At 42.1% G+C, this 18,867-nt stretch overlaps 1 long non-coding RNA gene across 1 annotated transcript; it reads left to right on the top strand.

Annotated features, from left to right (window-relative positions):
- Positions 1–1,573: 1,573 nt before the first annotated feature.
- Positions 1,574–17,638, top strand: LOC128419432 (uncharacterized). The gene is made up of 3 exons (XR_008331849.1): positions 1,574–1,661; positions 15,056–15,144; positions 16,942–17,638. It is a non-coding gene; the product is annotated as an uncharacterized LOC128419432 (long non-coding RNA).
- Positions 17,639–18,867: the final 1,229 nt, after the last annotated feature.

Below are 18,867 nucleotides of genomic sequence, written 5' to 3'. Positions count from 1 at the left end.
TGATCATTCATGAGAACTGCTAATTAACAAGCAAATGTAAATAGTGATAAATTATGCTCAATTTTGATGTTTTCCATTTAGCAGAGTATTAAGTTGCAAGTGATATAGTGCACACTTTAAGATCTCGTTAATTTTGATGCCATAATGGATGAGAATTCCTAGAGGAGTTTTTTAAGGCCAGAAATATGAATGGTATTAGCTCAACAGTTATATGATTAAGCAGTAAGACCTGCTGAGGCAGGCAGTACTTGGGCATGATTGACGACTGTAATTGATTGACGTGCAGAGGTAAAGCCAAGGGCACCGATTTACTGGCTGGGTCAATCATCTCATGGCTGTGGCCAGTTTGGGAAGGCTTATTACTCTACTGATATAGTGAGTGTTATTAGAAGCTTTTAATGTGTTTTTAATGCTAAAGTGGTAAATTTTAACTAGGGTGAACCTTAAATAGGTCAGTGTGAGATTGTCGGGATTGGAAAATATTCTGATACTTTGGTAATAAAAGATCCGATTTTTTTTGTTGGGCCTCTTCTGTGGTGGCACCCTAAGGCAGTTTGACTGGCACCAACTTTACTATTTTTCAGCACCAGCTCAAAACATATCTCTCTGTCCAGGAATCTAAAATAGTCTTTACTGTCTCTGTCTGCTTTATAATTTTGTAGCTATGTTGCTTCTTAGTTATCTTACTATGAAGAATGTGTGGAGTTGATGTGATGTTTTATTACATTGTGTTTTGTTGTTGTTGCACACCTCCCTGGAATCTGTGAGGATGAACTTGAGATTGTCCTGAATCTTATTTAAGAATGATATCCTCCTTATTCAAATAAGCAACTACTAACCATGATGGCTGTATATACTCCCTCCAGTGTCTGAGAGTATTTGCCTTTGAAGACCATTTCCTGAGGATCGCAAGTGGAAATATTGCTGTTGCACTGATGTCCTTTTTTGTGGGCATCTGTTTGGCCACATGCATACAGGATACTGGATTGGATGGGTCACTGGTCTAATTTAGCAATGGAGAGAAAAATGAAAGGAGCACGTGGGAAAGCGGCTAAAAGTGCAAATAACATACAAAATGTGTGAAATATAAGGAAAACTGCTTGCAAAAATATGTTTATTAGAGGTGTATATTAAAATAAATGTGCACTAAATTGTTGCTAGATTCTTGTGAGTGTACAGTTCCTTTTTTTAAAAAAATGCAAATTTGTGCAGAATTATGTTGGCTGAACTCAAGACTGGAAAAACTGAGAAGCAGAGAGAAACTGAAATGTGCAATTTTACCCCTCCCTGTTCGTTCTTATGCCAGTTTCATTTTCAAGCTGTCCCCCTTCCTCATTCACAGTACAGCAAGAAGAAAGATCTATATTCTAATTATGTGGCTCCAAGGGAGGACACACTTAAAGGAGGTCAAGGTCGAGAGGCTTGTTGGCATCAGAAGCCTAACGCCCTGCTACTGAAGCATCGCTTCACACTCTCCCACTGATGTATCTTATTGCAGCTCCCTGCCCTCCTCATTGTGCAAGATAACAAGGAAACTAAGAGGAGGCAGAGACAATAATAGTATGAAATATTGATGGACTCTTACATGAAACAGTCCATAGATCCAGCTGAGGCTCTTGTTCTTCCTGAATTGAAATCCACCAAACGGACCTCATTCCAAGGTAAAAATAATCATATTTTTTTTAAAAAAAATAAATCTACAGGGGCAGGTGTTTGTTGCATACCTTCCCCACACTTTCTTTTCTTTAACAAAGTTCTGATCATCACCATATAAAAACCTATATTAATGTAAGAAGTTGTGTGATGTGTCTTAAAAGAGGAAGGGCAAGGTGTTGCAACCAACTCAGTTCTGCTTGGAGTAAACCCATTGAAATGAAGAGATACAAGTTAGTTCATATCCATAAATTTCAATGGGTCTACTCAGAGTAGAACCCCCACTGGATACAGCTGAATGTGCCCTGAAACCTCATTTATCAAAGTCATGAGGGGAAAACCTAAAATTAAGGGTCCCGTCTCATATTTTAGTGAGGGTGAAGAACCAACATCAACAAGAGAGCCAGAATAGTGATATGGTGGTTAGAGTTGTGGACTAGAACTCGTGAGACCAGGGTTCAAATCCCCTTGGACCAGACACTTCCTCACAGCCTAACCTACCTCACAGGGTTGTTGTGAGGACAGAAATGAGAAGGAGACATATTTATGCCACCTAGAGCTCCTTGGAGGAAAGATAATAATGTGATAGATGAATAAATGCATCCATTAAGACAGGTCCTAGAAGACCTGCTCCCTGCCTTGGAGGCCTTTTTCCACCTTCCCTGGGAGGACAGGACCCTGTCTGACTCCAGCCACCCAAAGCTGAGGCTGCTGAAGAGGCCACAGACCATCCTGGCTGTCTTTTAGTGCAGACCCAGGTCATCGAGCCTGAGCTTCTACAACTGCCAACCACCATGAACCACCAATGGCAGGATTGGCAGCAATGTTAGTAGATAGGCTCTATGCTTATGATAATGTTTATTCTCTTGTTGATTATGCTGTTATAAAAGTGCACTTTATATTTGACTTCCTCTAGTCATGTTTTCTTTTGAAATGTTTAAGGTATTGCTTTAGTCATCTTTGCTGCATTAAATGTGCATTCTGTAGTTGACCTCCTTCGTAATGTTCTGCTTTGAGATCTTGAAGGTAATGTTTTTCTTTTATGTTAATTATTTTGCTTTGAATATATACATTATAGTTGACTTTCCTCATTCTTTGTTCTTCCTCATTCTTCTTTGTTTCTTTTTTTTTTTTATTAAATATTTATTAGCATTTTCATGAATTAAACAAGAGCAAAAAATAAACAAAACAAAAGAAAAATACAAAAATACATAACAAAATTAAACAACAAAAAAAAGAAAAAATAGAAAAGAAACACATAAAATTCTTCATACTTATTGTTCTTAACCTTATTTCTCAGACCTCCTCACACCTCCCCTTCTTGTATTCCAATTTAAATTATCAGTTCAGCAAGTCCTTAACTTATTTCTTTACCTTAATTTATACATTTATTCTAACATACCATTATTTTACTTTGCTTCTTTTTTCCATTTCCTCCATTTATTTTTTACAATCTTATTTTCAATTAATTTAAAAAAGAAGAAACCAATTTTACCTTATTAAAAACACACATCAATACTTATACCTCATTAATTGTTCTTAAACCTTTTTCCTAAAGTCGACCAAAATTTCCCTTCCACGATTTACCCAATTTCCTTACCACTAATTAAAAATGAAAAGAAAAACAAATTATCCTTATGTACCCTTTAGGTTCCCAACCTCCACCCGCCCTTTTTCCCGGTTCCAGTCCCCAACCAATGTCCATCAGTCTTTATGTTATTTATTTAGCCTGGAGATCTCACGTCCGAGGCCCTTTTATCTCTCTCAGTTCCTTTCTGCCGGTCTCTTTGATGGTCCTTAATGTTAAACCCCAAGTCTCGGAGGGGCTCCGGCCCAGCAGAATCCTTGTTGCTTCCAGCCAGTCTTCCATACTTGAACGCAAAGCCTATGGGGGGCTCCAACTCTTGTTTCAAATTTCTTACAGATCCAGATGTCCCCAAGGCTCCAGCTTTCACCTTCCGCAGATTTATAATCTCCCATTCAGACCAGGCTTTCCACATCCAATTTTTATTGTCCTTTTTTATCATCATGTCAGGCCTCATATTGTAACTCTCCTTTAACTCCTGCACATCTCCTGCTTCTCCTTCATTTTCTTCAAAGACAGCACCTTGCTCCATCATTTCTGCACTTTCAGTTTCATTTACTTGTTCAGTTAAGTAGGCTTCCTGTTTCAAGTCCTTATCAAGCTCAAAACTGTTGTTCACTGTCCAGTGTAGTAGTGATATCTTTGTAGACATAACATTGTATTCATCTTTCAAGTTTCCCAAGAGAGCGAGTGTTCTATCCAGTTCTGCTTGAAATTTACGTACTCCAGCCATTTTTGTAATGTAGTATCCCTATTACCCCTCTAGGGGGATTTTAGTTCCTTAATATTCCTTTCAGCTCAAAACCAAAAGTCCAGTTAATTTGTATCAGCCCTCGTTATTTTCAAATAAAACAACAAAAACAGCAGAAACAATGTTCTCTTTTTCCAGCTGGCAACTAGCTGACTCGCAGCTCTCTTGACAGCTGTCAAAATCTTCCATGCAACAGACTTTCTCTTAGGACGTTCCCGGGTCTCGGGGGGGGGGTGAAATTTCAGTCCCCAAATTCTTTTTGTCCTCCAGTAAATCCTTATAGTGTCAAAACCGTGAAATCAAGATCTTTTCACTAAAAAACAGGTTCTCTCGACCTTAGTTGCCCAGTCCTTTGCTTTAAATTGTTTACAAAGAGGGGGGGGTGACTTCCTTTTTAGCCCCTTCCCGCTCGTTCCAAATCCAGAATTAAGTTTTTTAACGTTCCAATCTCCGTATTACTCACGGGTTTATATTTTAGAGTCCAGTCGGTCTTGGAAGAAGTTGGCGCTCTCTGTCTATGGCTTGCGGCTTCACTCCGTAGGCGAGGGAGTACTCTCAGCACCACGCCTCACCCTGCCTCCGTTCCGAAGCCTTTAAAAAGGCTCCGGCGCGGATTGGGGGGGCGCAAATGGTGCCCGCCGAGTCTCTGTGTTCACAGGCATCCGCGCCTGTGATTTTAAGGGTCCCCGCTTCGCCGCAGCGGCCAGACCCAGACGCTACGGAGCCGATTCCCTCCGGAGCTCGGAGGGAATCCGCCATTAAACAATGGCGCCAACCCGGAAGTCCTCCTTCTTTGTTTCATTTGATCTTTTAATATATTGTAAACTGATTAGAATTTTTTTTCTTTAAAACATAAAGTGGTATTGAAATGAAATGAATAATAATAATTGTTCCACCCACTTTTGATATTGCTTCTTTCTCCACCTTCCACTGGCATGTGGCCCCTGGAAGGTTGCCTATGAAGAAATGTGGCCCTTTGTCTGAAACAGACACTCTACCCATTGTGTAGACCAGTGATGTCCAAACTTTTTCCAAAGAGGGCCAGATTTGATGAAGTGAAGGTCCGTGAGGGCCAACCAAAGGACCGACCAAAGTTGTTAGCCTTTTTTTTAGGATTGAAGTTGTTGAGGGTTTTTTAGGATTTTACCCCAGAAAATGAACTGCCACAGGGGCCAGATTAAACTGACCAGCGGGCCGGATTAGGCCCCCGAAATGGACTTTGGACATGCCTGGTGTAGACAATACTGAACAGATAGACCAATGGTCTAAGTAGAAGACAACTTCCCATGCTCCTGTGTCTGAATAACACAATGTTCTTCTGCAGGAAATGTCTTGAAGGGGATGGGAGTGTTTAAGGGAAACAGTTGAACCTGTGACAAAGGCAAATGGAGAAAATATATGAAATCTGTCTTCTCATTCATTCTCTTCTCTTCCCTCACCCCCCACATCCACCTTCTTCTTCTTTTGAATTGGATTGAAACCGCTATCATGAAGAACATGTCTGATTGGATTGAGATGTCCCCATCACAGGAAGCAGGCAAGGCCTGATGCCCCAATAACAGAAGCTGCACAAGCAATTTAACATGTGGCTTCAATCCAATTCCCTGAGCGATTCCCCCTCTTTGTGTGTGACAACAAGACAAAGTGTCGCATGTGTAGAATCGCAGAAGGGAATAAGGAGACGCACCGGTCTGAGCAGCTGGAACAACTCGTCTGTAGCTTAGTAGCAGATCATTGGGCTTGGAGTCTGCAGAACCAAATCTAATCCCACCATTTTCCCTCCCATTTAAGAATTCTGTATTTATTGCTTGGTGTTTCCGTTTGGCTAGAGAGGGGTGTTAAATGGCGTTCTGCCAAGTTTTCAGAACATGGAGAGTATTAAAGGGAATCTGTGTTATCCTTAAGCAATGGGAAGGGCCATAGCTCAGCGGCAGTGCATCAGCTTTGCATTCCAAAGGGTCCAGGTTCAATCCCCAGCATATCTAGGTAGGGCTTGGAATGCCCCCGTCTGAAACCCTGGGGAACCACTGCTACTCAGTGTAGACTGCTAATGACATCAGATGTGGGCAGGTAAAAAGATCCCTGGGCAAAAAAGGGACTTCTTGAAGCACCAACAACTGGTAGCACTTCAAAGCACAGTGCAGAGCTCTCTGTGAGAGGAGCCCTGCTTTGAAGTCCCAGCAATCAGCTGGTTGTGGGGGCTTCAAAATGTCTCATTGGCTGAGGTTATTTTGCCCCACCCACCAGTCAAATTTATCCGCAGGGAGGTAAGGGAGATAAGGATCTGACTCAACAGCCAGAATCAGTACCCACATTCATGTTGTAGTCAATCCTGATCTAGGTGAAAATAGAAACATAGGAAGGTGTTTTACATTGAATCAGACCATTGGTCCATCTAGCTCAGGGTTGTCTACATCAGAGGTTCTCAACCTGTGGGTCCCCAGATGTTGTTGGACTACAACTCCCATCATCCCTGAGCTCTGGCCTTGCTAGCTAGGGGTGATGGGAGTTATAGTTCAACAACATCTGGGGACCCACAGGTTGAGAAAGAAGAGGAACAGAATGATAGAATGATGCATCCATCATGGGACTTTGGAGGGGAGTGCAAAAGACTTGGAACTTGGGTTCTGGTTGACCCAGCCCCTGCCCAAGCCAAGAAGGAATGCAAGTGGGACCAAGGCCACATCTACGCCATACAATTAAAGCACATGGCTTCCCCCAAATAATTCTGGGAACTTTGGTTTAATAAGGGTGCTGGCAACTGTAGCTCTGTGCAGATTAAGCTAAAGTTCATGGGAGATTTGAGAAGACATATTTTAATGTATGGTGTAGATGTGACCCAAGTTTCCTTACAAGTCAAGACCAGGAAGCAAGTCTGTCATGGAAGCTTTTGCAGAGGCCAAAGTGTATCATCTTACCTGTTGTAACCTACTGGGGAAAAGACAGAGGCTACATTGAGTTGTCTCCCTTCCTTCCTTTGGCCAGAGTCTTTCCTACAGCTCATTCCATTGGTTGGTCAGTTGCTTTGGAGGACAAGGTCAATGGTGGCTATTAGTCATGGATCAGAGGTGGTATACCACTGAATGTCAGGTGCTGGGGGCAAAAAGCAGAAGCTCCTGCATTTGCAGGAGGGTGGCATGCTGTGGTTATAAGGTCCTGCTTGCAGGCTTTGCTACTGTGAGAACAGGATGCTGGACTAGATGGGTCTTTGAGCTGATCCAGCAGGGCTCCTCTTATGTTCATACGTTCATATTCATGTTCTGCTTAGGGCTTTTGATAGGCATCTGATTGCCTATTGTGGAAAACAGAATAGGTCCCAGGACATGGTTTGAAGGCACATGAGGCCACTACCTTCCTAGTGCTGATCAAGTCTGGATCTGATCAGTGCCAGGGTGGGTGCATCTCTAGGAACCACTTGTATGCAGCCTTGGGCTTTATGATGGAAGAAAGATAGAATACAAATACAAGAAAAGAACTAAGCAAGTACATTAGCTAGGCCTTTTATCTGAACCAGCAGGGTTCTTACAGTACATGAGCTGAATCTGCTGCCTTTTAGGTCAAAATTCAAGAGGTGCTGCAGGTGCAAGTCTTGACATGTGCCGAAAGCAAGTGTGTGGAAGGCCGGAGGAAGTTTTTCCATCGGTGCATTCAAAAGCCCTGAGAAACACCTGTAGCCTCTTTCCATCCTTATCCACTGCTCAGCTAGCTGAGCTGAAGAAACTCTCTGATCATCTATTAATCTCTTTTGTTGCTCAGAAGGCACCGCAAAGGCTTCAGCCGTGGAAGCTGTCTAATGATTCTCTTAAGATCAAAAGGCAGGTGTCATAAAGGTTATTAATATTTTCCAAGTAAAATAGTGTTTGCTTTTTAAAGCCCCTGCCAAAGCTCTCCTGAAATGTGTTTGCCATTAAAAAGAGGGGGGAAAGAGTACTGGATGCCTTCAGCCAATATCTAGGTAGACAATTTCCAGACCAATTTGTGATGCATGATTAACAGATCAGAGAGGGATTTTTTTTTTCTTCAGGAAAAAAGAGTGTTATCTGTGAAATGTTCCAGAGTGCCTACTTCACCACTTGAGCATCCCTGTTTATAATAGGCAACAAATGTTGCATTTACACAACAGCCTTATGGAGCAAAAGGTCGCCATGTTCAAGTGCAAAACTATCTGAAAATGGCTCTGGTTGTCTGACAAAAAAAATGTGCTTTTCTCCCCTAATTAAACTGTTTGGCTCCCTATTGCAGATCCCAATACAAAATAAAGAAATGCCCTGAACATGAAGCAATAGTTTTCAACTGCTTCACTCTGGAGGAACCCTTTATGCATTGCTTTGTTGTCTGCAAAACTGCTGTTGACTGTGCATTGCCCTGTGTGTTGCATAATCTAGATCAGGGCTGCAGAAGCTGTAGCTTCCCATTCTTGTTGAACTCCAGCTTCCATCAGCCTCAGCCAGAATGGCCAGCTAGAATGATGGAAGTTGTAGTCCAACAAACCCTACAAGGTTACAAGTTACCCATCCCAACTCTAGGTGGTGACCAAATAGTTATAATAGACCTGGCTAAATACTGCATACAAATTAAGTGTGTGCTCCAGAATACTCTACAACAGGGGTAACCGTAATGGTCCCTCCATGTATTAGAATTCAACTTCCATCAGTCTGCATGGTCAGTGGTCAGGGTTGGTGGGAGCTGGAATTCAAGAGTATCTGGAAAGTGCATTTATGAGTTATCTCTACAATGTGCAGCAGTAGTTTCTGGGACGTGTTCTAAAAGAGCATTTTTCCAGTCCATATGGAGTGCCTGGTCCAAGCTATCACTCTGTGCAATTAAACTATGCCCTTAAAATGCACTTTGGAAGGTCAGTAATGTCCTTCAGCCATGTGCAGCCCTCTTGCCAAGGAAACTCTGTTGAGCAGGTTAGAAACCATTCCGCTATGAAGTATTAAGAATGTATTGTTTGTGAAATGGGTTCATCGGGATGTCCTTTCATATAAGCAAACATTGTCCCTTGAAAGCTAGAAGCATCATCTCTTTTAAAATGAAACCTGGGGTTCCCTAAGCAAGCTTTCATTAGAATCATGTGTGCCTTTGCGAATCACCAGAGAGCTTCTAAGAGTCCAGTGGTCATACCAGGATCCAGAAGAATACAGAAAGGCATCAGAGCCCAAAAGATCACTGCTACATAAGCCAAGTCTCAGTCTAAACATGAGGTCTTTTGATAGTGTCTTCTGTCTAGGAGGACCCATTGTATAAGGTAAGTGTACAGGGCTAGAATGGATCTGAGGACAATTTACCGTGCAGGAAGACATTCCAAATGGAAGTTCGGGTGGCTCAGTTCAGTTTGCATTAAGCAGTCATGTACTAAGGGTCCCTTGAGTTATTACAGGCATAGGGAGCCTTTCGCCCTCTAGATGTTGCTGAACTATAACTCCCATCATCTCCAATAAACATCCCCAGGGATGATGGGAGCTGTAGTTCAGCAACATCTGGAGGTCCAAAGGTTCCCCACACGTGCTCTATCCCCAGTAGCTCTTACCATCTGGTCACAATAGCGTCATGATGTGTTCTGCTCATAGGCTTCCAAGAGGCATCTGGGAACAACATGGTGGACTAGATAGACCTACTGGTCTAGTCCAGCAGGGCTTTTCTTATGCTCTTATTAATTGTATCTGTGTGACTGAACCATTACAGATCTACCATTGCAATTAGGGCTTTTCTGTCATCTGATGTCACCACAAAGGCAATACTTTCCAAGATAAAGTATATAGTAGGCAGCCATCATATAAAGTACAATAGGTAAATATAAGCTGGAGCTTGGTCCATAAAGGCAAATGGAGCTCTGCATCCCCAACAACCACAGTCTGCTCCCAGCCAGCCCCCACCTGACTTCCTTCTTACTTACATCCAGTTCAGGCAATGGCACTGGCTGTTAGCTTCCTCATAATTTGAATGTTGCTCTTGTAGACCTCAGCAAGGAGAAGGATAGGGACAAAGCTAAAATTAGTTGGCTCCGCCCATGAATGGCTCAGGCTGCATATACTGTGGACTTCTTTGCCTTCCTTTCCACCAGTCCCAATGGACACTAGCCACCACTGTGAGTGAACATCACATTTGGGAACCAGCTTAATCAGGTAGTCCTACAAGTGTTTACTCAGAAGTAAGCCCCTTTGAGTTTAATGACACTTACTCTCAACTAAGTAGGGATTAGGATTGCAGTCTTGGTTACCAATTACTCTTCAATATTTCAGGCACTGTAGAAGAGGAAGGTGGGAAAGATCTTTTTCATATACCATGGAAGACGTTTTTAAAAAAATGTTTTAAAAATGTAGATCAGATTTATTTATGTTCCAAGACAAGTATTTCTGACATAAAGGGCAGCTTCTGAATGCAGTGGAGTAATGAAGTTTCTTGCAAAGCACAACATGGAACCAGCCTTATTTCCTGCAAATTATAGATTAGAACCTTCCCCGGCCTTTGTAGAAGTCACCATTCCATTTTGGACAGGTTAAGTATAGCGTTAACAAGCTTTTATTTCAGGAACATGAAAGAAGTTTTGCATGGAGTTTTCCCAAAAGGGAAGTAAATAACACCTAAGAATATAGCATGTAATTTCAACGTCAGTGCTGATGTCTATGTATACAGGTCTTAAAACCACCTTTCTTTGGATCTTCTTCTGTTCTCAAAACAGTAGTTAGAGTTCAACGATGTCCAAATATAAGCATACAGAGCTGACAAGGTATCCAACAGAGATGCAGAGAGAAAAGATGCAAGAGTTTAACTGAAGCAACTAGACACTGCAGCACCATACATATGCTCCAACTCTTAAACTGGTTTTACATATTCTCCTGGTTAAACTGGAATTCAGGAGGAGTAGAACATAGCTCATAATGAACCAGAGGAAGAAAAGAATAATAAAATGAAAGAAATCCTCTTATCACTACTTCATAATTGAGGCTGAATGTGCAATCAGCCTGGACACTAGGCCTTGTTCACACAAATGTTGCAGTGAGAGGATGACAGTGGTGGTTGCATAGTACCATCATGACTTGTAGTCATCAGTTGGCTTTCATGAATTTAACTGTCTTCCTTAAAGTCATTTAAGCCAGGGTTGTTGAACTACAACTCCCATCACCCACATGGTAGCTGTGGCTGATAGTCCAATTACCTCTGGAGAAGTACAGATTCCCCAACCCTGATCTGAACTAAAGGCTATCACATGTTGTGGAAATAAGTTCCACAAATCAGTTAAATGATGTGAGAGGAAGTGCTTGTCTGTCCTGAATCTCCTGTCAAACAGTTTCATTGCTGGAGGTGGGGGAGCCCGACTAAAGTAATCACTGATTTTATGCCAACCCAAGCACACACTACTTTTCAAACGTGTACTGAAGACTTATCAAAGATCAGTTAACAAGTACAACTGGATCACTTGATTTCACAATCCTTGATGACTGGTACTTGAGGTGATATGAGAAGATACAAGAGTGCTCCCTATGATGTTTTGATCTATGATGAATCACCTTCAAGTTCCCCCCACACTGCAGTCATTACTTGCATACATTCTAAAACTGGTCCTAAGGTTCTCAGTTATTAAGGCTGCATTCCTATACACCAAAGAATTCTGGGAGCTGTAGTTGCTGAAGATTCTTAGGAGACCCCATATTTCCCTTCCAGAGCTACAGTTCTTAGGAGTAGTTTGACATTCAATCCCACTTCCCAGGGAACTATAGCTCTGGGAGGGAAATAGGGGTCCCCTAACAGCTGTTAACACCCTTAACAAACTACAGCTCCCAGAATTCTTTGAGGAAAGCCATGATTGTTCGAAGTGATATCATAGTGCTTTAATAAAAGGTAAAGGGACCCCTGACAGTTAAGTCCAGTCACAAATGACTCTGGGGTCGCAGCGCTTTACTGGCAGAGGGAGCCGACGTTTGTCTGCAGACGGTTTTTCTGGATTATGTGGTCAGCATGACTAAGCCACTTCTGGTGAAACCAGAGCAGCACACGGAAATGCTGTTTACCTTCCCACCACAGTGTTACCTATTTATCTACTTGCACTGGTGTGGTTTCAAACTGCTAGATTGGCAGGAACTGGGACTGAGCAATGGGAGCTCACGCCATCGCGGGGATTCAAACCGCCGACCTTCTGATCAGCAAGCCCCAGGCTCAGTGGTTTAGACCACTGCATCACCTTTTAATTATATGGTGTGAATTCAGCTATTGAGCTGAGCTTTAAGTTTAATGGAAATAGAACAAAGCAGCATTTGAATGTTAATATATTTATTGATTTTTTTTTACCAGTTGCATTGCTGGGGAAAATAGGTTTCCTTTTAGAAGCGTTCCTTCAGATTACAGATCCAGCCCCAGAGTTTGTATATAGAGCTCTTGCCTTCAAAGCACTATCAGACCAGTACCCAATAAATCTTCAAAGCACTCTCAAGAGGCAAGAAAGTTGTTATCAGGACAACTGTGATAAAGAAGGATTAAGGAGATGTCTCAAAGCCAAACAGGAAGCTAGTGTCAGAGATTGGAAAATTATTAGCTGTCGTGATGACCTTGCAACTGCCATTCATGCTAGTGCTGTACCAAAAAATAATAATCATCCTGCATTTTATTTTATTTTTTAACCATCCTCCATCAGTTAATGAGAAAAGAAACTGATTTAAACATTGGGAAATAAGAGAGAAAATGTTGATGAAGATTCACTTGGGTGGGGTGCAGGGTTTCTGTTGAGCTTACCTTACTTTTGCAGTGACCAAGGGACACACAGCACTAATTTGTGCTTTCTCTGCCTCATGCTGACTTGTTGCAATGCATGCTACACATGGTCACCTTTCAAGACCATTTGGAATCTTCTAAGGACACAATTCTTCTCCTTAAAGGTGTGAATCTCCAGGAGCACATTACACCAATGTATCTGAGCCTGTGCTGATTCCCTGTTGTCTTTTCAGCCCAATTCATTGCATATATTTTTACTAATAAAGCCTTCATTGTGTCAGTGGGGATGGCTACATGATCATGCATGTAACTGCAGACCCTCCAAGTGTCCCTATTTTCCAAGGACGTCCCCAATTTAGAGAAGCCGTCCCGGTTTCTGATTTGATCCTGGAATGTCCCAGTTTTCATTAGGATGTCCCCATTTTCATTGGAGAAATGTTGGAGGGTATGGTGACTGGTAGTATCATAAAAGACCTTATGCAGCTCAGGCCCAGGTTACATATATACCCGGTAGGCCATTGTGGTCTGTGGGAGCGCTTCTCCATCAAGTTCCAAATACATCAGAAACAGACTCCACAGCAACTCAGAGCAGGGCTTTTTGTGTGACTGCCCCCGTTCTGTGGAATTGCATTTCTCTTGAGATATAACAGTTGCCTACTATATTTACCTTCCGGAAACAACTGAAAGAATTTTGTTTTGTTTTTCCCAAGCTGGGTGGATAGATCTCTAACATGAGTGTCTCTTTTGTATTTTTTAAAATTTTATCTGATGATGTGGATGGGTGCGTTGTTTTTATCGGGGGGGGGGGGTTAGCCACTTTTTAATGGATTTTGTACATCACCTTGATACATGTCTGTGGAAGGTGGTAAGCAGATAAATAACTGTTCCATAACTTCTTGTTATTGAGCTCTTTTATCATGAGAACTGTGGATTTTTCTGTGGACTGGCCCAACGATGCTTAGTGAGCATCATGGCTGAGCAGGAATTTGAACCTGGACTACTCTAAGTCTATGTCCAACACTGTAGTCACTACTGGCTCTTTTGAATGTGTGGAGATGCCCTGGGCATTCTTCTGGAGTGGGTCTTGTAGGTTTCCAAACACAGCTTTGCCAAAAGACCTTAGTCTGAACTAGAATGGCATTGGACAGAAGTTTCATTTTTCAGTGATCATAGATTTTAGGGCTGAGCTGGATGAGAACAGATTTCTTTGCTTGATATTGAAAAAAAAATGCGTTGGCACTCAGGCCTGGAAGCCCTTCCTCCTAATCCTAGATTTGTGGTGGCTGGTATCAATTATTCAATACATCCAAGAAATATTTTTTTGGATATGCAAAATATCCAAGAAAAGAGAAAATATTAAGTGAAATTCTCATCGGTGGGATGTGGGAGTTTTCTTCCACTTGTCTTACCTTTGAGATAGCTGAGGGATGTTTGTGAGTGTCCTTCCCTTCATTCCACACATCATCATCTGGTGATCAGCAATATGCAGCTTTTCCAGGTGTCCTAGCTTCCTCAAAAAAAAACAACCATGACATCCTTGACTGTGTGTTCCTGTGTGCACAGAAAGGCAAGGAGGCTGCCCACCATGATGTTGATAGCTGTTCCTTGGCTTCTGCATGGGTTTGTGCATTCATGTGAACTCTTTTTTTCTCTTCCAGAAGCAAGAGTGGAAATATTTTGTTTTTAAGGTAAAAGGGAGGACTTTCCTTAAAAACAAAATAAGTGGGCTTACCAGTCTCAGGCATTGGGTAGATAACTTTCCAGTTTTCTAAACTTTGATTAAATCGCAGGGGAGGTGGTGTCTCCCAAGGGGCTTCTTCTGATCAGGAAGCATGGACAGATGGGGAGAGGGCCTAGTGCTGGATAAATGTTTAATGGAAAGAGAAACACAGGCACCAATCTTGACCACCTTGCAATGAGAAGGGATGCTTAACCTCATTCTGAATCAATTTTCAATGCCCTGCAAATGAGGCAAATTATATAAAGCTCTTTTGTGGGGGGAGGAAACTGCTGAGAAATAGGAGGACAAGTTTTGGTGTGGCATTATTTTACATGCGCTCAGAAGCAATCCCTTCTGTAGCACTCACTCCTGGGCTAATCAACCACTATGGCAATACTGAAACTCTTGCATCCAAGAATAACTTCTGCTGCAGTAAAAAAAAAAAATGGCACAGCCTATCCCCTGATTAAAAGATAAATCAAAATTTGTTAAGAGAGCGGAAGAGTTGGAGGGCTGATTGCTAACACCACTGGGGAGGGGAAGGGGAGAGAGAAAGATGAAAGGGAAGCCTAATCGGAGACTTTCTTTAAGCTCTGTTGATTACTGAGAAGCTTTTGACATGGCTCTGTTGCAGGCAAACAGGAGTGGCGACCCTCTCTGATATTCTCCAGCTCACCCGGACGACTCCACTGACACGAACAGCTCAGCCCTGCAGAAATAGTGGTGAGTTAGTGCATGTTCCAAGGGAGATAATGGCAAAGTTATTTTGCCTTTGGGCTCAAAGTCTGTATGTGGAGAGTGAGCAGGGGGAGAAAGAGAGTGGGGGAATCCCTTGCAAAATATTATAGAAGGGTTTTCTTTTAAGTCCCTTTTAGCCCTCAGGAGCAGGCAATGTTCAGCCAGGTCTTGTTTCACCAACATAATATCTCTTTATGAATAGCTGGAGGGTTGCTAGCAAGTGTACTCATTTAGCTGTGGAAGGGATGTTTAATAGCCATCAAAACGGCGAACAACTTGACAACTGTTTGATCAACTGAGATGTCACCCGCAGAGATGAAATGACATATCTTCGGGTGATATGTGTCGGTCATTATTGACTTGACTGTTAGCAGGAGAAGCAAGCTTTTTAAAACAGCAGTTGTGTCAGACCAGAGCTTGACATTATGGGGGTCTCATGGCTACTGCTGGAAGCAGCAGACCCACATCCCTTTCTCCTCCTCACTTCCCCAGACTCACGATGTTGTCACATCCAAAGTTTCCCTGCCCTCAGTCAATTTCATTGGCTGCCCTTTGCACGGGCAAAGAGTGTTGCCAAGCTGTGATGTCACTGAATGGATAGCACACACTGCAGAGAACAGGAGAGGAGGAGACAGTGTAAGGCTGCCATTTTGGGTGGCAGCTGAGTATCCTTCACAACATCAAGTGTTGCTGCAGCAGCAAGAGCGGCAACAACAAACACAAAATAGGCATGTGTGAAAACCCAACAGATTTATTGTGGCAAGACTTGTTATAGGCATGAGTCTCCTTCAGATGCATGAGCAGTGATCACCCCCACATACACATAGGCCTCATCTGCACTATACGTTTAAAGAAGTATCATGCTACTTTAAGCACTCTTGGCTTCCCCCAAAGAATCCTGAGAGCTCTAGTTTGTTAAGAGTGCTAAGAGTTGTTAGGAGACTTCCATTCCCCTTGCAGAGCTACAATTCTCAGAATGGCTTAGCAATCACTTCCCATGGAACTCTGAGAATTGTAGCTCTGTGAATGGGAGAGCGGGTCTCCAAACAACTCTCACCTCTCTCAACCGACTTCATTTCTCAGGAATCTTTGGGGAAGCCCTAACAGTTTCAAAGGGTGTGTTTCAAATGTATAGTGCAGTTGGTGCCAAGCGCTAGTGTAGTTCAATGTCGGTTTTAAAAGGACTGCATCATTCTCAGGGCATAGTCTGAAGGTACAGAATGTGTCAATCTTGCTAGGCAGATAGGGGTCTCATCAGTGCTGGAATGGAGGCTGGGTTATTGGCAGAAAGAAAGAGTCAACCTGAATTAAATTGGGCGAGGTGGAATATGGGTTAGCGTTTTTATGACTGAGTCATGTGGATCCTGAAAACACAGTTGCATGGCTGAGGGATAGGAATAGGTGAACCTGTTGACTTTGGTTTTGCTCAGTTTCTATTTTTTTCCCTATCTTAAATTCAGTTCTCTACATCACATCAGTTTGGGGTGGCTATTTCAAAGTCTTCATGAAAATTCATCAGCATTTTAGGGCAGATTTCTCACAATATGCACATTTTTACAAGCTGTTTTCCCTAAAATAATGCATTTTGTATCTTATGTTCACTAGTATATGCATTTTTCTGCATACTTTACCCTAGTACAGGCATTTTTGTACACTTTACATTACTGTACTTCAAAATTCGGAGTTGTCCAAACTTTGAAGAAGTGTTTCAATTGGTGCAAATTAGCCAGGTTTCCCTTTGAATGCAAACTGAATTTCTCCCCAATCCCACTTGACTTGCAGAAGTATGTTGCAGAGGGTTGGACTAGATGACCCTTGGAGCCTCTTCTGATTCTATGATTCTATGAAATTACATCATTGCCACAGGATTTGACTCCTCCCACTGCAAGCCTGGGAGACAACAGGGGAGCATCAAAGACTTGAAGGGCATGCAAAAAAAGAGTCTTGAACCTATGCCAAGCAATTTGTTCTGGCTTTAATCAAGATGTCATCTTTTAACTCCAAATGTCATTCTTATTATTATTATTAATCCCGTATCAAAACTTTGAGCAGCATACTGCAGCATGAATAAATGCTACCCGTCATTTAAACTTTCAGCAATGTTTCAAAGCCTTGCAAATGAGTGATAGCCATTTATATTTGTATTCATGCATGTGTATATTCATCAAAGTGATGCAGTTAACAAGCTGGTAAAAGACAAAGTGAATAGCAACAAAGAAACTGGTGAATTATAAGTTTTTAACTTTGTAAAAGCTAATGCAGAACAACTTGATTGTTAATTTTGTAGTCTCTTTTTGCCCAAAGAGAACACTCTTTTCTTTCCATCTCTCTCTTTACTCACTGTCATCAGCATCCTGCCATTTTGGAATCTTAAATTATTCCCCCTCTAAGAAAAGTGTCATAAGTGATGACACAGAGAATACTCAAATAATCGGCTGAATTGCTCAAGCATTAAATATTAGAGCAGGGATGTCCAACCAGTAGACTGTGATCTACCAGTAGATCCCTGGCTGATCCTGGTAGATTGCGGGATCCTTATCGTGTACAAAAAGTTACAGGGTGGGGGGAACTAAAAAAAGCTCAACAACTCCAGGCACTTCCCTCCTAAAAAAAGCTCAACCACCCTGGGCAATCCACCCATCCACCCCAAGCATGCTCCTCTTCCCTCCAATGACAATAGGTAGATCACTGCCAGTTTTTTAATACTGGGAGTAGATCACAGTCTCTTGGGAGTTGGACATGCCTGTATTAGAGGATAAGAAATCCATGATGTCACCTAATTTCATATTTCCTGTTTTGGAAATGCAAATCTCAGCAGCTGGTAATTATTAGAGATGGATGGACAACTTGAAGCCTGGTCTGTGTCCATTTCTTATTTTGGATGCAAAGGGATTCATTCTGTCCCATTTCAACAGTTAATGTACTGATGGTTTCTCCAACAAGCCACAGATATAATGAAAAATAGGCACTTAAGAGGTAGCCTGAGGATTTAAAACCTTTCTTCCCCTTTCCTTAACAGGGACTAGCTCCTTGGAGTGGCTAAGAAGCATGGTTGTTGCCACTTGGGGTGTAAACAGGACTGCAAATGTCCCTGGAAATGGCAAGATGTGATGACGTCCTGTCTCTTTCAAGGACATTGTATGAAAAAAATGTTTTTTCTTATGGAACCATGGCAGCAGCCATATTTTCTTAACTTCCATGGGTTTTCCCCCCTGATGATATCACCAGGAGCACTAAAGGGGAGACTTGACTCAGAACTGAGTTCACTATAAACCAAGCTATTTTCCTATTTTTTAGGGTGGTAGGAGGTAAATAGCTTGGTTTTCCAAGCCCAGTCATGAGCTTGGCTTTGAGAAGCTTTATATATAAGGAAGCCTTCTGCAAGATAGTGTTCTCTAGATGTTTTAGACTATGAGCCCCAGAAGCCCCAGCCATCACAGCTGCTCTGACAATGGCTGATGGGACATGTAGTCCAAAACAAGCTGTGGGAAGGTTGCTGTACAGGGGATAGGTGTTGACAGCAAGAAATTTCCATGAAGTATTGCCTTTCTGATGCATTCATCAGATGTAGAATTGAGCATAAATGAGATGAGCAAACCACGTTTTATTGAATGCAAAGAAGAAAAATGAGGCATACAAGTTCAAACTGAGTGTTGCTGCATCAAATGGCCAGCCACCAACATCGAAAAGGTTAATGGACTGGCAGCA

Source organism: Podarcis raffonei, chromosome 8, assembly GCF_027172205.1.
Source record: "Podarcis raffonei isolate rPodRaf1 chromosome 8, rPodRaf1.pri, whole genome shotgun sequence".
NCBI classification, from domain to species: Eukaryota; Metazoa; Chordata; class Lepidosauria; order Squamata; family Lacertidae; genus Podarcis; species Podarcis raffonei.
This window is presented reverse-complemented; position numbering and strand designations above follow the sequence as displayed.